Raw genomic sequence first — 14,159 nt, forward strand, 5'->3', positions numbered from 1 at the left:
GAGAGCAGCTACAAGGAGGCAGCTCTCCAAACTTCCCAGCAGAGTGATCCATGGAGGAGTAAGCTCCTAGTCCCCTATGGGCTGAATAACCGCTGGAAAGGGGATTACTGCCCAGGTTGGGGAGAGGAACTAGGAGTCTCTGAGGTTCCTTCCCCAGTCCACAAAATTGCAGCATCTTAAGGTTGGGAAAAATCAAATTCGTCTGGTTTAATATTCCCCACAGGATGCTGGAAACATCTCTACAACATCCTGTGACAGCCAAGATTTATCTGGAGCCCTCTCCCTGAGCCCCTGTAGCATCCCAGGCCTCCCTTAATTCTCACCCATTTAACTAAGGACACAATGGTCCCTGCCCAAGTTAGACCACCAGCGACTCTAACCTGAACCCCTCCCACAGCTTCCCAACTACTCTCCCCATTCCCAACCTCCCCTCTCCTCCCCTTCTCCACCCAGAAACCAGAGTAGTGTCAATAGGTAATTACCAGATCACTCTCTTATTGAAGCCCTCCCTGGGGTGGCCCTTTACACTTAACGTCCCTTGGTTCGCAAGGCCCTTCTGGATTGGTCTTTGCCTGCCTCTCTGACTGCTGTCCGGTGACTCTCCCTTCACTCAGCACACTCTGGGCGTGCTGGCCTTCTTTCTGTGCCTCAGTCAGGCCAAGCTCGTTCCCGCCTCAGGGATTTTGCGCTTGCTGCTCCCTTCATCTGGAACATTCTTCCTCCAGATCTTAGCACACCTAAGTGGATGCTGAGGTGTGCCACCTAGATTTCCCTTCAAGGCTGAGGTCCTCCTATTCCAGTTGCAGAGAGTGTTGGTGGCAGCAGCTCTCAGTAGAGACTGAGGGAATGATTTCACAGAAGATAGCTAGCTTGCCCAGAGTCTCGCTCCTTCCTGGAAGCAGCTACCCAATGGCTGATAGCTACCCAAGCAGCTATCCGGTGTGGGTGGGGTACCAAGGCCAAGCCTATTGCCTCCAGCTGAGACAGCTCTGAAAGACTATCTGCTCCAGAGCTCCCTGGGGGTCGGCTGAGGCCTCTGTTATTGCAGCATAGTCTAACTTCTCCCCTGCCCCCACCCTGCCTGCTCACTCCCACAGGTATGGAGCTCACTAGTGTGCCCCAACAGGCTTCCTGCATACAAATCTCCACCTTCAAGTCTGCTTGGGGAGTCTGATCTGAGCCAGCATGGTGGGGGGGGCATCTTTACCCTGACCACCATGTGTAATGTTGCCCCAATTTCTGTCACTCTCCCCTATTTTATTTTTATCATTTTTGGAAACTACTTCTTATTTTTCTTTGTTCACTTGGCTTTTATCTCTCTATCTCACAAGAACATCGGCTCCACAAGAGCGGCTGTCTTGTCCTCAATGCGTCCCCAGAGCTGATGACTGTGCTTAGTGCACAGTTGGTGCTCACTAAATATTTGTGGACTGAACAAATGTGTGAGGAGTGAGTGGATGAAGGAATGAATGACTCTGGGAGTGATGCCTGCCTTTCCTTTTCTCCCCTGCCCTGTCCCCCACCCATACAGCCAAAAGCCCCTGAGCCAGGCTTATGCCCCTCCCCCATGTGACCCTGCTGAGCTGGGGCCTCCTGAGAGGATGGAGCCTGCAGCCGCCTTGGCTGCTTGCCCTGTATTGATCAAAGCTGGGAGGCCTGCTGGCTGAGGTCTGTCCCAGCCCGTGGGGCGGGGGAGTGAGAAGGGGATTCTGGCTGAGAATTCAGGGTTTGCCTGGAGCAGAGTAGTGCTGGCTAAAGATCCATCTGCTTTCGGGGCTGATAGCACCCCTTCTCCACACCTCTCAGGGGAGGCCAGACTAGCCCCAGGAGGATGGCTGGGCAGGTGGGTGGGGACATAGAGACAGGGCTGCAGTTGGGCTTGAGCAGTGAATGCTCTTGGCCTCTTGTAAAGCCACACACTTGATGGCACAACGCTGTTAATGGGGGTCTTACTGTGCTCCCTTTCTTGGGACCGAGGAGTGGACGAGCACCTCTATACAAGCCTGACGAGTACTCCTTGTGCACAGCTCTGTGCAGGACCCAGAGATGAGGTTTTCCGTGAGCTTGGGTTTTGGTGGGAATCACACTGTAGCAGATCACTGTGATCCAGGGCACAGGAAAGGAAATGCTGAAGGGAGGTGCCAGGGGAGAGGCTCAAGGATGGGCCCTCACTTCAGAGTCCTGATTTGAGAATGAACAACAGAGATAATTTCTATGTAGCCAAGAGGCACCTTGGTCCAGAGAGGAGAAGTGACTTGTCCAAGGTCACATGGCTCTTAACAGTTAAGCTGAGGCTGGAGCCCAGGCTCCAACCTTGCAGGTGAACTCAAAGGGTAGGATGCTCTGGCATCCTCAGTATCCTGCTTGCATGTACTGAATACCTCCTCTGGGCCAGGACAGGTGATGGATGCTGGAGATGATATGGGGATGGGCAGAACACCCACCCTGACCTTAGTAGCTCACAGCCCAGGAGGGAACACGCATGTATGCACACACATATACACATAAACAGTAATTCAAACTGGTCCCATGATGAAGATACCTAGAGCTGGGAAACTGGATGGCAGAAAAGGAAAAGATCAACTGCATCAGTGACAATCTGGGAAGACCTTATAGAGGAGGTGGCCCCTGAACTGTGTCTTAAAGAGGGGATGAGTTTTAAAAAGCAAGATATACTGGGGAGAGGCAGGGCAGCCCGGGCATGGAGCACAGCATGAGGAAAGGACCTGGACGCTGCTGTCTTCAGCTGCGTAGGCAAAGGCAACAGCCCCCTTCCAGGTCTCTAAACACCAATCTCCCTACCCTTCACCCATACCCCACACCTCTGTGAGTGAGCTCTGAAACATGACTCTGCCTATGCCACTCTCCTGCTCAAAACCTGTCAGTGGCTCTGCATAATGTCTTGTCATCATAGAACTTAATGCTAGAGGTCACTTCAGATGTCCTGTGTCCACGTCCACCCACTCCCATTTTACAGAGAAGAAAACCGAGGCCCAGAAAGTATCATACAGTGAGTCAGGGGCCATGCTGGAGCTAAAATAGTGGCTTTTCTGAACCTTAGGCAGGCTCTTCCCCTGACACCACACCCTCTGCCTTCCCCCTACCACGTAGCTAGTATTTAAGGAGCGTAGGAAAGTCTGGGCATCCTCATCTCCTGCTAAAGTCTGATATCAAAGCTGAGAGGGACGCTAGCTAGCACCTGACTCTGGTCCTCATTTTATAAATGAGCAAACTGAGGCTAGGAAAGCAAGAACAGAATCATTGTGACTCATCAGCTTTGCAGTTAATAAAATACTTGCATAAAGGTTCTTACTTAACTCTCACAACTCTGGGAAGTAGACTGGGTGAGAGTTAGCATGCCCATTTGATAGATAAGGAAACCGAGGCTGAAAGAGCAGAGTGATGGCTCAGGGTCACATGGTGCCTTCATTTACTCATTCTTCATACATACACTATGCATTTGCTCTGTGGGAGACCAAATGCTGGGTACAAGCAGGGGACAAGACCATTCTGTGCGCTGGATGTTTACTGTCTACCTGGGAATTCCAACAAGCTGCAGCTGCTGTGCCCAGGGAGGAATACCAGCATGGGACGCCTGGGGGCCAGGAAGCCCATGGGAAGACTTTGTGGGGGCAGGTGGTATTTCAGGGGAGTTCAGGGTGGGAGCTGGGGAGAGAGGGAGTTCCAGGCAGGGCCCTGGCCAGCCTCCTGCTTCCTGCCTGCCAACCCCAGCTCCTTCCTGGAGGATTTAAGACTGTGTCGAGCAGTTGTTTTAAATTTCCGGGCAGGGGGCTGCAAGGAGGGGGAGCTGCAGGCTGTCTGGGGTGTGGGCTGCTATTTACCAGGGCCCTTTGTGGGATGCAGCTCTCCAGGCTGGAGGCTCCCACAATTGCTTCCAGCTGGGCTGTCAGCCAGCCCGAGGAATTGAGGGTAGGTAATGGGGGCGGGGGGCGGTGGGGGGGAGCACAGGAGAGGAGCACAAGGGCACAAGGGGTCCCCTCCAGCCTAGCGTCCTCTCTGCCTCCCTGGGTGGCTGCTCTTGCTGGGATATCAGGTCTGGGTGGACATCCTTGGACATAAATGTATCTATAAACTGGAATCCATCCGGCCTGGACGTTCCTGAGCTTTATGGCCTTTATGCACTTAATCTTTCATTTCCTCTCCCCTGCTTCATCTCCCCGCTCACTTCCCCTCTTTCCCGGGAGGAATTGCTCCACTCCCCTCCCCCCGGAGGCTCCAAGGCCCCTTTGTTGGGAGGCACCTGAGTGTACAGCTGTCCTGGCTCCCTTGGTCTCCATCTGGAGCCCCACCATTCATTCGCTTTACTACAACAGGAGGGAATGACCACTGCCTGGCATAAAAGCCCCCCTTGACTCCTCCGCACCCAGAGGACAAACTCCTTAGCCAGGCAGCCAAGACCCTCGGCCTCCCCTCTCCACTCCTCTCAGGCACACCTGCAGCTCCAGCCAGCCAAACTATAGCACAGCACGTTTGGTCACTGCCCTCTCCTTTGCCCCCGTGGGTCCCTTGACCAGAATATCGATCATACCCACCTTTCCCCCATTCAGCCCAGGCAGCACTTTCTAGACCCTCCACTCCCAGGGTGGGTCAGGGCCTGCCCTCTGTGTGCCTGCAGCCTTATTTTCTGTTGAAGGAGAACAGGATTGGGTCTAGTCTGTCTCACATGCCTATAGACAGATGAAGGGAGTGGAGAGCTTTGGAGGTGGTATAAAACTGTATCAATCTGAGGGGAGGCTAGTTCTCCACCATTGGCGGGGATCCTGCTTTCATCGAAACATATTCTCACATCAAGAGTCATTTGTGATCTTTTCCTGATGGAATTCCAGAACTAGATTCTGGGAGCGTGGTTTGTCTTTGTTATCCCAGACCCTGTCCAGGGTCTGGATTTGGAAATCTCACATGTGAAAGATCTTCCAGTTCTTACTCTTCATTTTATACAAGGGAGACCAAGGCCCAGAGGAGGAAAGAACTCACCCACGTCACATAGCAAATCACAGTTCCTTTAAAAGATACTAAGAAACCAGTTAGTAAAAAGAGCCCTCTGTTGGGAGCCAGAAGAAGACTAGGTTTTAGCCCCAATTTAGCTGGGACCCCAATCTCAAATACCTACTTGGACACCTGTCTCCCTCCCCCACCTGCTTTCATTCCGACAATTCTAAAGGTTGGGGTGGGGAACACTTATTGAGAGAAGGCTCTGCTCCTTTAAGGCCCCTCCCACCCTCCCTCCTTCTCTTAGAGCAAAGCTCTCTGGAGAGCTGGGCCAGGACTGGGGGGAAGGTGGCAGGTCCCAGCTGCAAAGCCTGCTGGGTCCTACACTCACAGAATGAGTCTGCAGGAGACAAAGAATGTCAAATGTCCCTTTTGTTTGGGGGGCTGGGGTGATGACAGAGCCCTGAGACTGCATGGGGAATAATGGAGCAGAATGGATGTGTAAGGGCCAGGACAGAGTAGAATGGGCGAAGGTCTGCTCTCTGAGGGTCTACTCTCCGAGGGCCCAAGAGGGCGAAAGGTCACACATATGAGTCTCTAGTCCCCTCCCAAGCCCAAGAGTGCTTTGGCCTCCTGGTGGGGAAAGCCACTTGCCTGGTCTCATAGCAAGGTGGTGGGGACCTTGTAGGCCTGGGTCCCATAGATCAGTCACTAGGCTTTTGTGTTGGGCTTCTCTCCACCCCTGGCCTACTAGCTGTGAAGCCCTCCAAGGTGCGAGGCACCGTGCTGTCCTTTCTATGTACTATCTCTTCCAATCTTCAGAAAGCCCCTTTCAGGTGGCCTCATCACCCCCATTTCACAGGGGTGTGAAGTGATAGTCCGTGAGGCAGTGACTTGTCTAGTCACTCAACAAGGAAAGAATAGAACCAGCATTTAAAATCATTTTACTCCCAAACTAGGCAGTTATCACCTTTCTCTCGAGGACAAAGGCTGCTCCAGGGCAGATTTTAAGTGGACAAAGGGATCCTCAGAAAGGTGAAGTGACTTGCCTCAGGTGGCTGAGCCTGTTTGGGACAGGGACTGGCCAGCCCAGCTCTCCCACCTACTCTGCCTGGCTTCAAGCCCTAAATGACCTTCACTAGAACTCACAGCTTCAGGATGTGGGAGACTGTCTTCTTCCTCTGTGGTCTCCTTGGAGCCCTAGAATGAGGAGAGGAAACATGAAAGCTGACTCCTTATCAGTTGTGTGATGTCTGTTGGGACTAACGTCTAGGCTCTTGTAGGCTGAATTTGCTCCCCTGAAAACAGGTTCTGCCTTGTAGGGTAGCTGAGGGACTCCAGGAGACAATGGAGACAAAGGTAAGCAGAGCTGACCAGGTCTCAATGAAGGCTAATTTTTTTCCTCCCTCCCTGCCTTCTCTTCTTGCCTCTTTGGCCTTGAGGTCAGATCAGGCCTGATTTAATGGGCTACCGGAAGCTAATTCAGCAGGGGCTGGGAGAGACAGGCAGGAGAACAAGAGGAAGAAGTAGGCAGGAGAGGGACAGGGAAGAACAGAAAGAGAAGAAGGTGGTGTGAGAGCCTTGTCTTAAGATTCCTGTTCAGAGGCGAGAATTCATTTCCTGGGGGCTCATAGCACTTGAGCTACTCACTGCAGCCTCACCCTCCAGAACCCTGGACTGCCTGTCCTGGAAGAGAGGGTCTCTGTCTCTAGTCCTTGCCCCAAATTGTCCAGATGAGGAGACCCAAACAGCCATGGGAAGGCCCTGTCCAAGCACTGGAAGTGCGTGGTCACAGAATAGGGCCGGTCCCAGGAGCCTGCCAGGGTTTTCCTGCCTCATGAGCCTACTGGTTGAAAGGGAGCTGAAGTGGGGTGGTGGAAGAGCTTGTCTTGAAGCCATTGAGCACCCTGTTCTCATTCAAGCTGCATGTTTACTTGGGGTGGCTGGGGGAGTCCAGAGATTGTGGGAACAGTAAGTCTGGACAAAGCCCCCACCCTGGGTGTCTCCTTGGACCCAGGTTTCCTGAGGCTGCTCCCCCTCTACCCGCATGTTCCCTATCACCCATTTAGGCTGACTATTAACCCCACAAATGAATAGGCTGTGGACTTCAGATTGTCTCTGTCAGTTAGATTGATTCCTGGCTCTTAGAGAAGGTACTCAGGCCCTTTAAAGATAAATAAATAAACAAATGGAGACCAGATTTAAAGTCTTGCCTGAAAGCTCTTAGCCTAGCTTCTTTCTCCCTCCCACCCACCCTCCTTCCCCTGGAGCTCTTGCTGCTTCTCCAGGTTCCCTCCAGGGCATTTAGGCCTCCCAGGTGAGGGGAAGAGCAGGCAGGAATCTCAGTTCCCTGAGGGCCTCAGAGGCCACCCTGTGCTGTGCTGCATGCCCTACCTCTCTGACTTCAACCTCCTAACAACCTTACCAGGTTGTTTCAGGAGGGCAGTGTGATCCCCACAAGTTAGAACCTGGCAGAGAAGAGGCAGGCTGAGAGAGGGTGGGAACTTGCCTGAGGCCACATGTGGCAGAGCTGGAGCTTGTCCTCAGGTCTTCCAAGCTGAGTGCCTAGCCAGCCCTGCCCTAGGATCTCCAGGGTCAAAGTGAGGGTCAAGCATCAGAGCTGGAATGAGCCTCACAGATCATTTTCGATGACCCTTTCTCATATAGATGAAGAGACTGAAGCGCAGAGAAGCAATGGGTTTAGCCAGGGTTCCACAGCACGTTATTTTAAGTGCCACATGAAGTGCTAGGGTCTAAGGAGTGAACACAGTGGACAAAAGATAAGATGCTGGTCTCATGAGCTCTTACTGATGGGGGATCTGCAGTGTATTTTAGGTTCTGATAAGAGTACGGTAGCCTCTAATTGTACAGAGCAGCCCCTAACCCAGTCTATGGCTGTTTGCAAGGCTTCCTAGAAAAGGTGATTTCTGAGAATTGAAAGATGGCTGGAGATAGGCAGAGAAGGACCAGTGGGGAAAGAGTGCTCAAAGCATGGGAGTTTTCTCCATCCTCCACTCCTCAAGGAACCAATGGAGAGTTTTAAGGAGTGAAGTACATTCCAGCTTAGGGTTGCCAGGCAAAATATAAGATGCCCTGTAAATTTAAATTTCAGATAAACAACGAATAGTTTTTAAAAATTGCAACTTACAAACTTTACTCAACAAAAGTAACAGGTAAAATCAAATAAGCACTTATATTAAGAGAAAAACTAAGTAGAATACATTTTATCTTAAACACCTTACAGTAACCTACTTGCAGCTGCATTTAACTGAGCTCTGTTGCTGTGAAGAATACAGCGCATGCACTGGTATGGATGAATGATTTGTACATTTTTCAAGTACTCACTGAATGCTACCTTATATACACAGGGACATTAAATTTGAAAAAGATTTAATTGACGATCCCCAGATAGACTTCATTTTTGTTGATCTTTTGGAAGAGGTCTTCTAAAGGAAGAATTTGGTTCTGGCTCATGAATCATGTAATGAACCCAGCCAGCCAAGACTCTGTTGGACACCAAGTCTCCTCCACTCCTCTTTGGACATCAGTTGAGTTTGGGATACTTGTTTGGAAAGTTCTCTCAGTAACATGACATGCCGGTACTCACAGTGCTCGTTGAAGTACTTGTCTGAGTGGTAGATCTGCTTGTGGGCAGCGTGGAGGGTTAGCCACCGGACGAGAAGAGTGGATGCAGTGGACAAGCGACTGGACTCCTAAAAAAATTATTCATTATTTATCTGAAATTCAAATTTAACTGAGAGTCCTGTGTTTTTATTTGTTATATCTGGCAATTCTGCCCTGATGTCATAGGGAGATGGGATTGGAGGGTCTGAGACTGGAGGTCAGAGGCAGCAAGGAGAAGTAGAGACATTAGGAGACTGAGTTTGGATGGAGTAAGAGGGAGAAGGAAGAGGCAAGGCTAGCACCCTAACACTGAGCAATCATTTTGGGGCATGGAGGTGGCATTCCCAGGGAGGACGGTGGGAGGAAGTCAGGGAGCATGTTGAGTTTAGTTATGGACAGTTATTGCTGAGATTCCCCAGGGCCCTCCAAGTGAAAATGTTCAGGTAACAGTTGGGGACAGGGTTAGAGGCACAGCAGCTGAGGTGTCATTGGCAGAATGGAAGAAAGGAGATTCCAGCTGAGGGAACAGCAGGAGCTGAGGTGTAGCAGTATCTTCCTGCGTCACATGCCCCAGTTGTAACTCCTGGCTCAGGGAGGGTTTGGTGGGTGGATGTCCGGCTGCAGCTGGTCCTGGTCTCTGGCAGTACCACTCCAGGTCCACCTCAGTCAGTCTCCTTTTCAGTACTAGAATTCTACTTTATCTTCCCAAAGGTCACTTTATCCACAGCCCTGCCTTGGGCAGGGGCGGGGAAACATTCCTCACATTCCATAGCCTTTACTGGAGATGACCCTCCCAGGTGTCCAACTGTCCTCAGCTCCTCTTGGCTAGACTCATTGAAGGCCTACTATGCATCTCTGGGGTGGGGCTCTGCAGAAGGAGTGGTCTGAGTTTTATTTCTGACTCTGTCTCCTACTAACTGAGTAGATCCTTGGGCCAGTTACCTCTCCTTCCTGAGCCAATGTCCTCACCTGTAAATTGGGGATAATACTGACAGGGGTGTTGTGTGGTCATGTCTTTAAAAAGCACCTACCTCAGCCCTTGACATTCAGTAGGTGCTCTATAATACTAAGTCCTCCTTTGCCTTTTCTGAGCCTCTGTTTCCTCATTTTTAAAGAATAATAATCTAACCTCCCATGACAAGCCAGGGACTGGGCACATATAGGTAGTGATGGCACATATAGGTAGTGATGGCCCACGAGGTGGTTGTGTGTGAGGCCTCAGAACCCTGTATTTCTCAGGGCCAGCAGAGGCTGGAGGCAAAGTCTGAGGTGACCTCAGTTGGGTAGGGACCAGGCAAATGGACAAATGGCGGCAGCCTCCACGATACAGCTGCTGGGAACCAGTGGGCTAACCAGAGGGAGGGGCTGATAGGAACAGAGGCAGGGGAGCCCATAGGCCTGGGGCTTTGAACTCTATTATATAGGGATCCCCTAAACATTCCTCCAGCCCCACTTCTCCCTACAAGATGAGGTATACATGGGGCTAAGGGGGCATGCCCACCTGGAGTCCAAACTTATCATTCTAGATCATGCTCCAGGTACCTGGGATCTGGAATTCCTGCCCAAAGGGCCCTGAGCATGCGCCCAGGATCTGAGTCTGTTCTCCCAGTGGGCTATGCTGCAGGTGTGTGCAACTTTAGGCCTGAGTGGTGGACAAGGAAGTTGTTTGGGGAGGCAGGTGTGCTTGGGAGCTTAGACATGAAGCCTGAGTCTGCGCACAAGATCTTTTGCAGAAGGGATGAAGCAGATGGGAAGAGAAGGAGGAACCTGGAAGAGGGACAGCCATTTCAACTCTTGCCACAGGCCATAAACGTTAGGGATGGACCGCCCCATGGAGAGACCAGTGCCAGAGGAATCCCAGGGTGGCAGTCGGAGGCTTTGATCCATTGATGGGCTAGTTTCACCTGTAGTTTCCCAGAACCACTGATGGAAATTCACCTTCCTGGGTCTTGAAGAAACTCCTGGAATTTGTATATTTAACAAAGATTGCCAGAGGCCACGCCGGGACCTTTGTGTCCAGCATTCCATTTCATTCTTACTATAATCCTGCATGGTAGGTAGCAAGGAGGAAACTGAGGTTTGATGAGAAGAATTGCCTAAGACCTCACAGCTGGTAAACAACAGAGCTGGGACAGCTCAGCACAACATTCTACCTCCTTATACTCTTCACACTCCCTCACCCAAAACCATCCTCCAAAACCCCAAAATCTCAGAAAGAGGTAATGGCACACATAGAATTTAGGTCAGAATTCTTGAATTTTTTTTGGACAAATTTTACTTGGCCCCAGGGAAATGAAGCTTAGAATTCTTAGAATCCTTCTTGGAACTCTGAAGCCTAAATCTTTTTCTTAGTAGAGGAAGATGTGGCCTGGTGAGGTTCCCTGACCTCTGTTGACTCTGGGGCAGCTCTCAGGCCATGGCAGGATTTGTAACCATCCAAGCACATGCTGGACTTTCCAGTCCATGTCTGTAGGCTCCACACTCAAATGACCTCAAGCTGGGCAGCACCTTCTTCCCCCTTGTTACATACTCATAGCTCATCATCTTTCTCCCCACCCCCAGACCTGACTTTCTTCTGGCCCTGCCACTCTCTCAGTGCCCAAGCCAACAACCTGAGTGTCCTGTCCATTCTTAACTCTGCCCTCTCCAGCTGCAACCAATCCATAGGTCACCATTATGCCAGGTCTACTTCCTTAATAGCTGTGAATCTGTGCCCACCTTTCACTGACCTTGCATCTCCCTTTGCTCAGGATTCATCATCTCTCAGAAGGACCACTGGACTCCCAAGCCATTGCATGCATAGTAGCCAAAAACAAAAGACATGTCGTGCCTCTGTTCCAAACTCTTCAGTAGCTCTGGTTCTAGTGCCCTCCATCTAAAAGCCAAGCTCTTCTACACTCTCCAGCAACACCGAAGGGCTTTGTACGTCCCCCACTCCCCAACCTTCCACCTATTTTCCACCTCTATGTCTTTGCTGCTGCTATTCCCTCTTCCTCCGGCTTCCTGGCTAACTGCTATTTCCTAAGATTCCTACCAGCATAGCCTCCTCTAGGAACCCTTCCCTGCTGTCCCCAGGCTGAGTTAAGCCATAGCCAGCTCTTACAGCACTTGCAACCTGCAGTAATAATAACAGTTGATACTTACGGAGTGCTTACTCTATGTATTTTTCTTTATTGACCCATTTAACCCTCACAACTACCCTATAAGGTAGGTTCTATGATCATCTTCATTTTTCAGATGGGTAAAAGGTTAAGTAAATTGCTCAGGGTCACACTACTTGGGGATTTGAGCCCAGGTGGGTGACTCCGGAAAGCTGACCTCTAATCCTGAGATGCTGCCACTGGATGAACATTGGGGGAACGTGGGGGGATGTCTCTAGAATGTGAGATCCCAGAGGGTATTGGGGTGGCCTTCTAACCATCAGGATGGAGCCCAGAGAGTCAGCCCAGGTGGCACGGAAGCATGGAGCTCAGGCCCGCGGTGCGTGTGTGTGTGTGTGTGTGTGTGTGTGTGTGGTATGTGTGTGCCCTAGGCGGCCGGAGCCTCGGGCAGCCCAGCTGGGACGGGCTAGGGGCCAGATGGGCTGCGCGGCTGCAGGGAGGCCAGGAAGGCCGGCCTGGCTGCGCGTTGCCATGGAGATGGGGGGGTGGCGGCCCCGCCCCGGCGGGCGGGGGAGCAGGTGGCGGGACGGTGCGCAGGCTGGGGGAGGGGCCGGAAGGGGCCCGCGGCCGGTGGGGCGCGCCCCCCGGCTCCTCCTCCTCCTCCCGGCCTCCCGGGGCTTGCTGCTCTGTCGGTGACCCCGACTCTGGAGGCTGGAGCCAGGAGACCAGAGCTCCCGTCCAAGCTTCGGTTCTCACTGTGCATCTGGGGCAAATCACTGCCTCAGTTTCCTCGACTTTGAAATGGAGATGTTGAGTCAGGAGATTTTCATGGACACTTCGGCGCCTCTACTTTCCGTGGCTCTAGAATAGAGCGGGAGGATTCAGGGCTGGATTATTTCTCATACTCTTCCTAGATAGAGGCATTTTTCTCATCAAATGACGCCTATCATAGGACCCAGAGCCGGGGAAGGTCAGAGCTAGAAGAGTCGGTAGACTCTCTGAACCCAACGTCTTCATTATACAGAGCAGGCAGCAGCAATCCAGAGAGGGTGAGGGACCTGTCCAGGGTCACACATTGAGTAAGAGGCCTAGGCAGGATGAGAAACCAGGACTTAGCCTCCCACTGCTCCACCCATCACCTCCAGCCTTGGAGCAAAAACCTGGTGTGAGCATGGGGGGAGGGGCGGGTTGCTGTGGGGAAAAAAACAAACACCCCTGCGTTCTGTTGTGCAAGCTCCAGCTGCCAAAATGGCAGGAAGGTTGCCTGAGAGCCCAGACCTGAGGTAGGGGCTTCCTGTCTGCAACAGAGACCCTCGTGGCTGTCCTGCCACCACCTACACCCTCATGGTCTCCATCCGTGACTGTTGCACAGCTCTGCGTGGGTGTCGCGGCCCTGCAAAAGAGGTACAGAGGTTGTGGCCTACCTCCACCCACCTCACCTCTAGTAAGTAAAGAGCTAGGACCCCGAGCAGGCAGTCTTGCCCCAGAGCTGGGCCTCCTCCCCTCCCCAGCCCCCAGCCCTCTGGGAGGCCCTGCTTTCTTCAGGAGGAATAAAGCCCCTTTCTCCTTCCTCTGGTAGGACCTATTTCTGAGCTCTCAAAGCCTCAGCCTTGGCGGGTAGGGGGATCTGAGAGGGCTGGGCTTGCTTCTCCTCCCTCAGGCAGTAGTCACTGGGGACAGGCCTGCTCTGGTTCCCAGCTGATGATGGTGGGAGTTGGTCGTGGCTGGCGGTGGAGGTGGAGGGGAGCAGGGCAGAAGCAGGGTCTGTGCCTTTAAGGTACAGCTTGATGCTGGAGTGCCCCCCCCCACAGTCTCTCTTGTACATAGTCACACAGTCACACAGCCACACACACACTCCCAGGCTCTGTTCTCTCCTTCTTCCTCTCTCTCCCTCTCTACACACACACACACACACACACACACACACACACACACACGCACACACACACACATATTACACACACACACACCCCCAGGCTCTGTTCTCTCTCTCTCCCTCTCTCCACATAGACATACACACTCAGTCACACACACAGAAGCATGCACAGTCTCTCTGCCTCTCTCTCCAAGATCTAATTTTGAAAAACATGGGCTAGAGAATGAAGGAAAAGGGCAAGGAGTTCTGACCTAGAAAGTGGACCCTGCCTCCTTCTGTCCCCCTCCCTGGCCCAGCCCAGGAAAGGGGGCTTATTTAACAATTTGGTGTCACTGCCCTGGGTCAAGGCGTCGGGGACAAATGAAGGACTCAAGCAAGGTAGGGGTTAGGCTCTCAGAGAGGGAGGGAGGTGGCTTGGCCATGGGCCTAGGCTGTTGGCTACAAACCCAGGAATTGGGGGGAGCCTCCCCCTTCTCCTCCTCCTCACCCAAGTTGGGACTGACTTCTAGCACAAAAGATGTAGGTTTAGGGACAAAAGTAATTGTGTGTCTTAGCTGCAGAGGGATGGACTAGTTGACCTTCTTTGTGGGAAGGGGCTCTTGACACTT

At 52.1% G+C, this 14,159-nt stretch overlaps 1 pseudogene; it reads right to left on the minus strand.

Moving 5' to 3' along the window:
• Positions 1 to 8,365: 8,365 nt before the first annotated feature.
• Positions 8,366 to 11,020, minus strand: LOC120618743 (cyclin-dependent kinases regulatory subunit 2-like; annotated as a pseudogene).
• Between the last annotated feature and the right edge of the window lie 3,139 nt (positions 11,021 to 14,159).

Source organism: Pteropus medius, unplaced genomic scaffold (assembly GCF_902729225.1).
Source record: "Pteropus medius unplaced genomic scaffold, Ma_sr-lr_union100, whole genome shotgun sequence".
In the NCBI taxonomy this organism is placed as follows: Eukaryota; Metazoa; Chordata; class Mammalia; order Chiroptera; family Pteropodidae; genus Pteropus; species Pteropus medius.